The sequence below is a fragment of the Somniosus microcephalus genome, chromosome 23 (assembly GCF_052327205.1).
Source record: "Somniosus microcephalus isolate GS21.2 chromosome 23, FLI_Smic_1.0, whole genome shotgun sequence".
NCBI classification, from domain to species: Eukaryota; Metazoa; Chordata; class Chondrichthyes; order Squaliformes; family Somniosidae; genus Somniosus; species Somniosus microcephalus.
Genome location: NC_141009.1, coordinates 45113468 through 45127526, shown reverse-complemented (window position 1 = coordinate 45127526; position 14059 = coordinate 45113468).

Genomic DNA, 14059 nt, shown 5'->3' with positions numbered 1-14059 from the left:
GAAAGCAGTTATACTGCCACTTTTAGGCATCTTGGGTGATTTAAAATGGCGCCTCCCACGCTTTTTCTTCTTCCCCAATGGAATAAAATGGTGCCTCCCGTGCTTTTCCTTCTTCCCCAACGGGATAAAATGGCGCCTCCCGCGCTTTTCCTTCTTCCCCTTGCTGCCGCACTGCTCCTAGCGTTCTACGGGGTAATGGCGGCAATTCGCAGCTTCGGCGCGTCTCGCTTTCCTTCCCCCCCTCGTTTATTTTCACTCCACTGCCCAGTTCTTGAGCACCGACCGCGCCCTGTGCGCTCCACCCTCTCTCTCTCTTGTTTTCTTTTCCCGGCGATGCTGCGCGACTCGTTTTGTAGAGCCGCTCGATCGAGCTTGAGCCCGCCGCAGTCCGGAAGGGTCAGTGCACTACCTGCCACCAGCATGATTTGCTGGAACACTTTAACTGGGGAGCTAAGCACAGCTCTCCACAGTCTCTCCCGCAATCCTCCAAACACCGATGAATTCTTTGGGCGGTTGCCCGCGGTCGACGCCCGTTGCTCAGACTACGACCTCCAAGAAACCCCCTCTCAGGGCGAGATCCCCGTGAGATGATGCCACACTGCAGGTGAGTTTGAACTTACTCGTCGCCACTGTAAAGTCCGCACCTCAATAATACACGGACTTCGGGAGAACAGTTTAACAGGTACTTTACTGAACAGGAGGGCAATGTCAGACTGAAATACAGAAGCCTGCTAGTGCCTTTTATACAGGGGTGGTCACTGCTGGTACTGCAGTCTAAAACCAGTTCTTCCCTTAAAGGTACATACACAACAATCTGCCCTCTCCGGTGGATGTAAAAGATCACAGGGCACTATTCGAAGAAGAGCAAGGGAGCTATCCCCGGTGTGCTGGACAATATTTATCTCAGCCAACATCACTCAAACAGATAAGCTGGTCATTATCTCGCTGCTGTTTGTGACACCACGCTGTGCACAAATTACTGCTGTGTTTTCTACATTGCAACATTGACTGCAAAACAATTTAAAAAGTACTTCAGGCTGTAAAGCACTTTTATACCTATATGCTTGTACTTGTGAACCACTTGTTCTGTTGTTTTTCTTCTCTGTATAAGTCACTCACAACTATCGTGGAAGCCAGTAGACCACAGATTATAACTATGCTCAGTTTCTACTGGATTCTCAGCTGTTTATTTAAGTGTAGAATTGAGCGCACTCCAGTCTGGTGCTTTGCCAAACTTATAATGACAAGCACAGGATTCTTAACGGAACAGCAAGAGACGCAGCTGAGATAAAATTCAGCTAAGATGAAGTTAGAAATGGGTAAGACTTTAAGCACCAATTTGAAGTATGCACTAAAGATGAAAAGATGAAAAATTGGTAGCCCATCCTTACTTGGTTGGGACTTGGGGATTGAAACATGTCAGACACGGACTGGGAAAAGAAGCTGCTAACTACGTTGTGAGACCTCTTGATAACAGTTACTGCTGCAACAAAAACTGTTCCCTGCTCTTAATCTTGGAATCAAAGCTCCAGTGCAGGAGCTTCAGTTTGATGAACTTCGGTGGTTTCAGCATTGCTACAAAACCTTTAAAATATGTACCTATTTAATATGATTCTAAGGTGGGATGATCAGATGAATTTGGCTTGTTCAGATTTTTTTTTTATCTGAGATTTACTTCAGCCACAACTGTAAGATTACAAATTTTATGTAAATTTTGTATTATTACTGTTCAGAACATGACGTAAGAAATAAGAGCAGGAGTCGGCCATTTGGCCCTTCGAGCCTGCTCCGCCATTCAATAAGATCACGGCTGATCTTCGACCTCACCTCCACCTTCCTGCCTGATCCCCATATCCCTCGATTCACTTAATATCCTTAATGTTGCATTGGGTAATTGCAATTTATTTCCAAGTATCACTGAAAACTACACAGAAGCTATGTAATGGTTCACCTTAGAATATAAAAATAAATCCAGCAAGATTTGCCTGCACTTTTCTTTGGAAGGAGTTTGGGTGGCGGGGGTGGGGGTGGGAGGGGAAAGAGTCATTATTTGGAAATCTTAGTGAAGAACCAAGGCCAACAGTGTTGGGCACCACTGAGGTTGAAAAACATTGCTTCATTAGTTGCCAATCCTAAATAATGGTGTCTTTTTGTAATCTGATTTGTCGGGAGTTATGCTAAATCTTTACAACTTGACTCTTTCTCTTGTTTTGATGAGCTGAAAAATACACTTGTGGCTGACCATATATTTATTTGCAACAAACCTGAGGTTAGCAGTAATAGATAGATAATGTCAGTAATTGGCCTCATGTATTAGCATCTTCCCAATGCTTGCTACGTCATTCACAGTACATCTAAGGGAAAGGAAGGAAAACTCTCTAAATATTGCAGGTATACCTGTCCTGGTTTCCCACAATTGCACACTTTGTTCTGTGGCCCGTGAATCCAGGACATCGTGATTGATCCATCACCTCCTGTTTTACTATCCATCTCTGGGGTAGCCATCACAGCCTTGAAGCTCTGGGGATGAAAGTGACCATATACCTACTCCATCATCTCCACAGTAAGGAAAACAGCTCCCCTGTTTAGTAATCCTTTCTACAGAGATTATAAACCCATTACAAATGCAGGGTTCTGGTCTTCACAGTCCAAGTCGTTTGCATTCATGTTCAGGTTCCGTTCAAAATGTTTCACATGCTTGGAAGAAAATCCCAAATATTAATTATGATGATCATAGCCCAGATTTTGCTGGAATGAAGCATCTCACTGCGTGCCCAGTTAGTTAGACTTGTTCATCAAAGTTTAGGTTTTAACATTTTTTGCCCACAAAGTTGCTGGAAGCACGAACTGATAACAGGGCATCTGGGACCTGAGTGAACAATGGGACAAACTGTGTATCTCCTTAACCAATGAGAGTTAAGAATTGAGAAATAACCAGAGGAAGGACCGAGAAGGAGGGTGAATTACAATGGGTGAATTCAATGTCAAATCAGCTATAGAAAAAAATCTGATTTCTTTAGGCTCCTTGGGGGGGAGATTGGGTGAGTAGCGCCACCTGTTTGCACCTAAAGAGGCAGTCAGTGGCTGTAGCGCCACTGGCTGCGCCTCCCGCGATATTCAGCAGGGGCGCTAATGGTGGCGTTAGCCATTTGTGCTGCACCGCCACCGATGACGTCATTGGTGCGCGCAGCGCCCCATTCATGCCCCGTTCGCGATATTTGGTAGCGCGCCGTTCGCTACCCGTGCCCAGTTCACGGGGCCTTACTGTGCCGGCAGCAGCGTAAGTTAAGGTGGAGGTGCGGGGCGGCCGCCTTTTTCGGCGGCCACCTGCCAGTACCTCCGTCCCTGGCCTCCTGATCATCCCCCATTGCTGGCTGTTTCCCGAGAGCCCGGCACTTTTCCTTGGTGCCGGGCTCGTTTGCCGGCACTCGCGAGCGGGGATCGCGTTTTTGCAGGCCCCTCCCCCTTAACAATGGGAGGAAGGTCTGCAGTACCGCAGCGTGCCGTGCCACAGCGTGTGGCGCTGCGGCACGTTGCGCTGCGATATTCAGTTTCAGCACCCGAAGAGGGACGCGGAGCGCCTCGAGCCTCGCCCCGTGTCCCTCTTGGGGCAATGGAACTGAATATCTGATGATCGCTAAAGCCTCGAACGCTGCGCTAAATCTTGCGCTCAGGCGACTTTTGCGCCGCTTTGGCGCCACTTTGGCGCCCCAACCCAATTTCTAGGCCTTTATCTCCTACTTACATACATTTGAGGAATATATTGCAAAAACAACATACAACTATGTTCCTTCCTGTTCCGATTTGATCACAGTGCCAATGGGAACAAAAATAAATCGCATCATCAGTCCACTTAGGAAAATATATTCCTCTTTCATTTATCACAGTATTGATTTTCACACTAATGTCATTGTGAGGTCAGCAATATTTAATAATTCGTTAGAAAAAGGTGTAGTGCCAGAGGACTGGCGGATAGCTAACGTAGTTCCGTTATTTAAGAAGGGGAATAGAACATGTCCAGTCAGCTTAACATCAGTGGTAGGAAAAATAATGGAATCCCTACTAAAGGAGCAAATAGAAGAACATCTAGAAATGAAAAATATAATAATGAATAGTCAGCATGGATTTCAAAAGGGAAAGTCTTGCTTGACCAACCTCACTGAATTTTTTGAAGAGGTAACAGAGAGAGTAGACAATGGTAATGCAGTAGATGTAATTTATCTAGATTATCAAAAGGCTTTCGATAAGGTACCCCATAATAGACTGATGAACAAGGTCAGAGAATGCGGAGTCACGGAACAAGTAGCAGAATGGATTGCTGGCTGGCTTCAACAAGACAGAAAGCAGAGAGTAAGGGTAAAAGGTAACTATTCACAGTGGCAGAAGGTGGGTAGTGGTGTTCCACAAGGATCAGGGCTGGGACCACTGTTGTTCATAATTTACATTAACGATTTAGACTTTGGAATCAAAAACACAATTTCTAAATGTGTGATGATACCAAATTGGGGGGGATAGTCAATACTGAGGAGGACTGCAACAAGTTACAGGAGGACATTAATAAACTTGCAGAATGAGCATATAATTGGTAAATGAAGTTCAACACAGATAAATGTGAGGTAGTACATTTTAGTAGGAAGAATAGGGAGGTCACTAATTACTTGGAGGGTGCGAGTCTAGGTGGGGTAGAGGAACAAAGGGATCTCGGAGTACAAATACACAAATCACTAAAAGTTGCGACACAGGTTAACAAGACCATTAAAAATGGAAACCAAGCACTAGGGTTTATTTCTAGAGGGATAGAATTGAAAAGTAGGGAAGTTATGCTAAACCTGTATCGAACCTTGGTTAGACCACACTTAGAGTACTGCGTACGGTTCTGGTCGCCATATTATAAAAAAATATAGAGGCATTGGAGAGGGTGCAGAGAAGATTTACAAGGATGATGCCAGAAATGCGAGGGTATACATATCAGGAAATGATGAACAGGCTGCATCTCTTTTCTCTTGAAAAAAGAAGGCTGAGGGGTGACCTAATAGAGGTCTTTAAAATTATGAAAGGTTTTGATAGAGTGGATACAGAGAGAATGTTTCCACTTGTGGGGAAGAGCATAACTAGAGGTCATCAATATAAGATAGTCACCAAGAATTCCAATAGGGAATTCAGAAGAAACTTCTTTACCCAAAGAGTGGTGAGAATGTGGAACTCGCTACCACAGGGAGTGGTTGAAGCAAATAGTATAGATGCATTTAAGGGAAGGTTAGACAAGCATATGAGGAAGAAGGGAATAGAGGGTTATGCTATTAGATTTAGATGAGGAAAGACGGGAGGAGGCTCGAGTGGAGCATAAATGCCGGCATGGACTGGTTGGGCTAAATGGCCTGTTTCTGTGCCGTATATCCTATGTAATTGAAAATGGTGAGAAAATACAGAAATATAAAAGTAAAACATTGTAACTATCGACTTATCAAGCCACTGTAGTGTGAACATTTAGGAGTTGGGGCACTTTGTGATGGAGTACACTCGTGACCAGATTGATTGTGTCATGCAGCAGTCGTGCATACATTCAGACCCACATTCCCAATTTCATCGCAGTCTCAGATTGTGATGAAACGCTTCTCCGAGATACTGTAGTGAGAAAATCACAGTGTGATCCAACCTCCTGAACCTTGCGGACAGTTTAGGTTATCTTCTGACTCTCATATACAGAGGAACCAAAAGAGTGATGAAAAGAGCTTACAAAATGAGGGATAGCCAAATGCAAGGCAGTTCCAGCAGCATATCTTAGAACTTTTAATGATGGGGCCAACATGAAAATTCAAGTCCCCGGTAATATTTATAATCTGTATCTCATCCTTCTGCAATGATCTTCAACAGTTTTTAGTCACTCTCCGAATAGGATATTTTGTCATAGCAGATGATATCCTGTCATGGTGATGAAAAATTAGAAAGATCCTTTATACCCTGAAAAAGCATCCATCCTGACAGACTATTGTAGGGTAAGGATGATTAATCAAATGCAGACAAAATTTGTGGGCTTCACAGCCTTTACCTGTTTCTGAAATATTTCAGGGTATTGAGTACCATTGAGGGAAATTGGAATGCTGTGATCCAAACAATCCCCTCTAAAGGAAGAAGTGTGGTATTAACGAAGACAGCAGCACAGAACTAAAGGCAGGGAAAATTAAAAAGATCTATGATAAACAACTAACACATCACTGTACTAATCTGCACCTTATCTATATTGCAGAAACTTAGACCTGAGGTGTAATTAGAAAGGAAATATTCTCACACAATGGTTGATATATTTAAAACTGAATTAATGGGCCAGATATTCCGATCCCTACGGGTGTGTACGCGCTGTGTACCCACCCTTAGGGACATCGACAATGCCAGTTCCAGGCATGCACTGCGCATGTGCTGGAAACCGGTATTTCTGATATGTCAAGAAAGCTCTTGACAGATCCTCCGGCTGCCCTGGAGAAGGGCCTCTGCGGGCGGATAGCTCAGCTTTTTGGAGACCCTCCACCCGCAGAAAACCCTTACAATTCTTGCGCCTGGATAAGAGTTGAAAAAAGTAAAAAAATTAAAAAAAATTCCACTGATTTATCATTTAAAAATACTTTTAAAAAGGTAAGTTTATTTTTAGCCCTGTAAAATCTTTAATTACTTTTTTCAAAAATTTAAAGTTTTGTTTAAAATAGTTAATATATTTGTACTTTCAAGTCATTTTAAAAATGTGATTTTTTAAATTTATTTAAAGCTTTACTATGTTTTGGGGGTGATCTCCATTCATATATTGACTGGTCTTCCTGTCAAATGTATGAAGGGAGATTCCCTTCTTTGATTGGCTCCCCATGGCCCACGTGATCCCAGGGACGCTGTGAACTACCTGCGCCTCTGGGATACGTGGGCCCTGCACACCGGCAGTTTGGAGAGGCCCAGCATTGGAACTGTGCGCCTCCCGGGAGCCCTCAGGTAAGGGCGCAGATTTTTCCAGATCGCAGTCCTCCGCCCACGGGAGGCCTGCGATCGGAATATCTGGACCAATAAAGTAGAAAAAATATATACTTGTACAACAGTATATTTTCTATCAAATGCTGTCCATGTTTAGACATTGTCATCATCTGATCACTGTAACTACATTTCATGTGAAGGTTTGTGGAGGATGTCCAAAGTAGGAATGCAGCGGTTCAAGAAAGCGACTCACCACCACCTTCTCGAGGGCAATTAGGGATGGGCAATAAATGCTGGCTTTGCCAGTGATGCCCACATCCCATAAAAACGCATGAACTTTTTTTTTTTAATATCCCCTATTGCCAGCATAGAACAACATTCTACTTGGAGATTTGTGGTGCCTCAGTCGAATAGAAATGTTGTCATTTTTGAGCTGGCCATTGATACATTGCTTATGCTCACGGTTGCAAACCAGCTTGGTGATGTGAAAGAAAGGGAAACAGATGTTGTGACGGGCGGGCAGATTCATCCTATTTGTCACTGCTGAGAGTGTTTTTTGATAAGTTTGCAGTAATGCCACAAAAAGTTTTGTTACCACTGAAACAATGATACTGCTATAAATAGCAGCAAGTGAGTAATGTTATTGCAGCGTGATAAGTCAGTTTTGCTTTTGGCCATTCCCATGAAATACTTACTGAAAATCAAATTTAGACACCCTGCCTATTTTCTTTTATCCACTGATTGTGTTTGCTTTCTTTTATAATAAAAAAAAATTGCAGTTGTATTTTCATCCTGAGTTCCCGAGCCATTGTATTTTTGGGCTTCTAATCATCACTATACTGAAAAATGTAATTCTCATCTTGCTTTTAATGTGTCTGTCTATATTTGCTGCACTCTACAATGTTCACTTAGCAAGGACTTTGAACAGACTGAATCCAAAAGAGCAGCTAGCTGAGAAAATTGACTCCTGGTGACTTCAATAAACTGCATGGCAATTTCGATTTAATTTTCAATCGTTTACAAATATTGTTCACTGGAATACTTAGCATAATTCATGCTATATAAGAATGCAATTTGTGAAATACGATTTCTATCCCACTCATGACTTAGCTCTTCAGTTAACAGGATAGCCTGTTTATGGGATATAAATCACACACCATGGTTCCTGGCGAGCTATCGTGTGTTCAGTGCTCTCTAAATCAAGCAAAAGCTGATGTCAGATATCAGAGCTTTGAGTAACGTTGAGCACCATTGAATCCTTGGCTCTCCTCTTGAACCTTCACAAAAGTTCTCCGAGGGACGGATGTCGTCAGCTGTGTAAAACAGGTGATCCTGCACAGTGGCAAAGGAGGATTGTGAATCACTTCGAACAGGTGTTCTCAGCTGGGGGCAAATGGAGCAATGAAGCAGAATGCCAAGAGTCATGGCTAAGATGGAGGTGGGTTGCAACGTGCACGTGGTCCTCATGCTATAATGAGTCTCTCACTTTTAGTTTACGTTTTGCTTATAGCCTTCACATTTAGCTGTACATAAAACTGACTTTTTATTCCTTCTTGCTGCTGTTCTAATTTGAGTTTGTGTTTACAAGTACAGTGGGTAAAGGCACACAAAGCCAAATCATATTTCTAACATAATGTTATGAACCAAAGTACATCCAGCGACAATGCACTTCCTTGTACATTAGATTGTGCCAAATTAGTGTCTACTCCAGCAGGCCACTGATAAATAACCAGCCATATGCTTCTAGTTTGACTCAAATTTCAACACTCTACTGAAACTGGGCAACATTCCCAAAGGTGCGGGTAAGTATATTGTTTTTCCATTACTTGTGAAAACGAGGAAATCGAATTTACCAGTAAAACGCTATAAATCTCAATTTTGTTTCCTGTAGCAGCTCGGATGTTGAACTTATTTACTTTCCATTTCTGTACCCATCAGTTTATTTATTTTTTAAATATAGTTCGTCACGCAGACTTGCAGCTTGATGTTTTTCAGATTTGTATTGACAGATGCTGCATCATTTCAGACCAGCACCCTTATCAAATACACCCACCAAAACCACACAAAAAATGAGTGAGGAGAATGTTATTTATGGCAGAGTCGCTGTTCTGCACTTAAGGTGAATACCAGCACCAAGCACAATGTAAGCTAACTCGGTCAACTGTCAAGGTTGAGGTAAAAGTCACTTAGCATAATATATATTCATACAATTGCTAACTTATAGAATGGAGCTCAGTGAACGTGGATTTAGTATAAACATTTTTTAAAAAGGATGAGCAAATGGAACTATTGACTGACTGGGTCCTGTAGACGACCCAAACTATAGGCCACAAGCTAGATAAGGTGGCAGGCCTTTTGCTTTTCCATCATTCTCGCTTGTTTTTCAAGAATGTGTTGCTATTTTTATTGATGGTCTTCAAAGGAATGCATGTGTGTTGCAGACACACACACACACACACTCTCCCACTTGCTCTGTCTGGAACTAGCTAATTTGATTTCTGCAGAAACCCCTGGTAATCCAGAACCTTGCTTGTGATAATGGTTTTAAATTGGAAAACTTTGAAGGAAATGAGTCTTGAGGGGTTTCTGGACCTTTTCAGTGTAAATCACATTTTCAGTGAATGAGTAGATTACACCTTCTTTGCTCCCTTTGACTGCATCAACACCTCTTCTCTAGTGGTTATAGGTTTGCCAACTTCCAGACAGATTTCTCATGCAACCTGTTAGAAACAGTAAGTGGGACAAAGATTTGATTAAAACTTGGGACATGCCGGTGAAAGGCAGTAGCTTTAAGCAAGGAGTAACGCAAGGTGATGAGTCTTTATCACATTGTCTGTCTACAGATAAGGCTCACGAGAAGTGACTGTGACCTCAGGATATTCAGTGGTATGATCACTAGCTGAGTATTGGTAGGAAATAGAAGGTGAATGATATAAGTGAATTGTAAATTATTACTAATACCGCTACACTTTACTTCTTGGGGCAGAATGTCAAAGTAAAATTAGATTGAGAGACAGAATGTCTGTCAAGGTGACTGTTTTGGTATTATTCCTCATGAGTATTTCTAAAGTGTCTCAAGATATCTGACAGGTTCCAAATTTGAGAAAGTGTCTTCACTTGAATATGGTTGACCTTGTACATTATATTGCACAGGCGTTTTATGCAGTTTGCTAAATTCATTGCCTCATATCTTTTGTGTTGTTTTCTTCTGTTGCACCTGTTTTAAGGTTCATTAAAATTCAACATTGAATAAAAAAGGAATAGATTTATTCAAGATTAAAGCTTACAAGCAGAAAAAAACAGCAGCTCTCTCGTAGCTTGCGGCCTCCATCTTGAAGGCTGACTCCTAGTCCGTTCTGGATCTAAGTAATTGATTATCTATTTGCAATATTGGCACAGCAGTTACAGGTATTAATGAAATATTTTTAAATTCTCAGACTCAAGCTGATGCATCATGACACACTCTTGGGCACTGAGTGCTGGAACCCTGTGCTCTCATTTCGAGGACCTTTGTTTCAATCCTATCCAGACTGATATGGTGAAAGTCTCCTCTTCCTGACAGCTCCAGCTCCAAGTATCTATAGTAAGAATCAGTTTCGAACAGTTTCAACCGATTGATTCAAGCCCATGCCAAAAATCTGCCTGCAATTCCACATGGACATGACATCTTAAGTCAGAGGGAGAATATTCCATTGTATTTGCAATCAAATTGTAAATGCACGTGTTAAAATGTGTTTTACAATTTCAGTACCAATAGCAAACTGAGAAAGAGAAGAAAAAAAGATATATTCCTAATTTTGAGGTGCCATTAGTCTCCATAGAATCATAGAATGATAAAGCACAGGAGGAGGCCATTCAGCCCATCATATCTGTGTTGGCTCTTTAGAGCTAGCCAAATAATCACACGCCTCTGCTCTTTCCCCATAGCCCTGCAAATTTTATCCCTTCCAATATTTATCTAATTCTCTTTTGAATGTTGCTATTCAATCTGCTTCTACCACCCTTTCAGGCAGTGTGTTACTCGCTGTGTTTAAATAAAAATGTTTTCTCATGTGGCCTTGGGTTCTTTGGCCAATCACCTTAATACTGTGTCTTCTGGTTACTGACCCATCTGCCACTGGAAGCAGTTTCTCCTTATTTGCTCTATCAAAACCGTTGATGATTTTGAACACCTCTATCAAATCTCCTCTTAACCTCCTCTGCTCTAAGGAGAACAACCCCAGCTTCTCCAGTCTCTTCACATAACTGAAGTCCCTCATCCCTGGTACCTTTCTAGTAAATCTCCCCTGCACACTCGCCAAGGCCTTGCCATCCTTCCTAAAGTGCGGTGCCCAGAATTGAACGCAATGCTCTAGCTAGGGCTTAACCAGGGTTTTATAAACGTTTAGCATAAGTTCCTTGCTCTTGTACTCGATTCCTCTATTATTAAAGCTAAGGACCCCGTACGCTTTTTTCACAGCCTTCTCAACAAAGATTTGTAGCCATGCACCCCCAGGTCTCTCTGTTCCTGCAACCCATTTAAAATTGTACCATTTAATTTATATTGCCTCTCCTCATTCTTCTTACCAAAATGTATCGCTTCACACTTCTATGCACTAAATTTCATCTGGCCCATTTCACCAGTCTGTCTCTGTCCTCCTGAAGTCTGTTACTATCTTCCTCATTGTTTGCTACAGGTGCCATTGGCCTCCAATACTTACTCTGGTGTTCCAATACCATTACAAAGCTCAGTCTCACTGGGTCTCCTCATCAATGCAGTTGCACTGCAGGCGAGAGAATTTTTTTTTTAAACTTTCACAGCAGTGTCTGCCAACTTTGGGTTTAAATTATGATTCATTCATCTGATGTGTTACACGGCAAAAATTAGCAGGAACTGATTTAGAAATTCTTGCAATGCAGCTGAGAATCTAATTTATATCAATGAACGTAGCACCATTGGCTAAATCCAGAATAATATAATAGGATAATCCATTGAATGCTCAAGTATTCATTATTAAATCGTTACCTTCATAATGTTAGCAATATAATTCATTTCATGTGGCTGCAGCAGTAGTAATAAATTCTGCATGTTTTTAATTATAGCTTTATTGAACACTTATTCCGTTTTTACCCTTTTTGCTATTTTTGTAGAATATGCTGCGTGTATTTTCAATCATTTGTTTAAAGTAAGATAATTAAGTATGAAAATATTATTGAAAACCTATTGTAATACTGCAGTTGGCCTGGGCTATACCAAGCTATTATTGCTAATCTTTAGATTTTTATCATTATTCTTAATCTTTGATTAGATGCGCTCTTGATTTAAATGATCTGCTTTATTATTTTATATTATTCTGCAATAGGTAGGGGCTACAATTTGCTCTGTTTGTTAAACGGGAAAAAGTTGACACGAACAAAAAACAATGGCCCTGAATTTGTGGTCGGAGGCTTCCGGTGGGGAAAGGCCCGCGTACCTGGGGGTCCAGGAGTTACGGAGACTCGCGGTCCTGGGCCTCTCCGGGTACCCACGGATAGGGGCCCATGTATCTCATGGGCACAGGCGGTGCGCGAGTGCTCCTGGGATCACGTGGGCCCACCCAACGAATGACAGAAGGGGATCCCCATTCATGCTTATGGGGATTCCATGTGTACAGAAATCCCATAAACATGAATGGTGATCACACAAAAATACACATGCACTTCAAATAAATAAAAAAAATCACATATTTAAAATTAATTAAATTGGCATTTAATTAAATATTAACAACAAGGCCTAGAAATTGGGTTCTGGTCTTGCCAGGGCTGTAGCGCCAGAAAGTTTGCGCCAGCGGTAATGCGGCAGCGCGCGATGAAAATTCGGGTGCGCCGGGCCCAGACGGCGGCGGGCGCTAAACCCCTCCTTTAGCGCCTCAAAACGGGCGTGAACTTGGGTTTCCCGGCGCTAATCCCCCGCTGCGGCACCCGATGCGGTGCGGCAGGCGGGGGAACTGCAGGCCTCCTCCTCCTGTTAAGGAGGAGCTGCCTGCAGCCGACAACTGTCCGGCGGATTGACCCGACATCTGAGCCCGGCACCTCGGGGAAGTGCCGGGCTCGCATGAGACACTGATCAGGGCCGCGGGGGGGGAATGCAGGAGTCCGGGAAGGGAGGTGCGGGCAGGCGGCCGCCGGGAACGCGGCCGGCCGCCGCTCCACCTATATGCGCCGGCGCACACTGGGGGAAGACTCTGTTGCCAGAGTCTTAGTTGCGCCTGCCACGGGCGAGGCGGGCGCAACTGAATTTCGGCTTGGGGCCAGGTTACCACGGCAACCGGGATGCTGCGCACACCGATGACGTCATCGGTGCCGGCGCAGCGCTACCGGTGCAACGCCGATTTAGGGCCCCAGGGAATTTCTCAACTGGCCATAACTCCGGCGCTAGGCCCTCTAGCGCCTCAAATGCGGCGCTAAGCCTACCGAATTTCTAGGCCCAAATCTTTAATTTTTTGAAAAATAAATTTACATGTTTTAAAGGGGCTAAAAATAAACTTACCTTATTTCACAGGGTTTTAAATGTGTAAATTATTGATAAAACTTTATTCTGTTTTTTAAAACTCTTACGCTGGTAAAAGCAGGCCTTCTGCATACTTTTACCAGGTGTAAGAATTTCACGGGCATTCGACAAATAGCCCAACTCTCCGCCCACGGATACCCTTTTCCCGGGGATGCGGATGATCTGTCAAGAAAATTCTTGACAGAGCGCAAGTTCCAGGTTTTCGTGCAGCGCATGCCTAAATCCAGAACTTGTGTGGCCCTTACGGGCATGTCCGCACCTCGCACTGAAAGGATAATTACTAGTCCTAGCCCCTTTAGGGCTATCCCGGATCAGGCGTATTCCTCAGACATTCACTTTCAACTAAAGTTTGAGGTAGCCGAATCCTTAAGACGCTTAATTTGGCCTAAAGGAAAGGAACAAACTGAAAATGTTACCATCCTCCAGATAGCACTTTTAATAAGTTTAGCTAGACTGTAATGTTCCAGATATTATGAGGGTCCGGAAAACTCCCCCAGAATTCTGCAACTCCTCACCAAAGAGTGTACAGAGATTGAGTTTGCGAGTTTGTTACAGAAGTATTATGTGAGACAATTC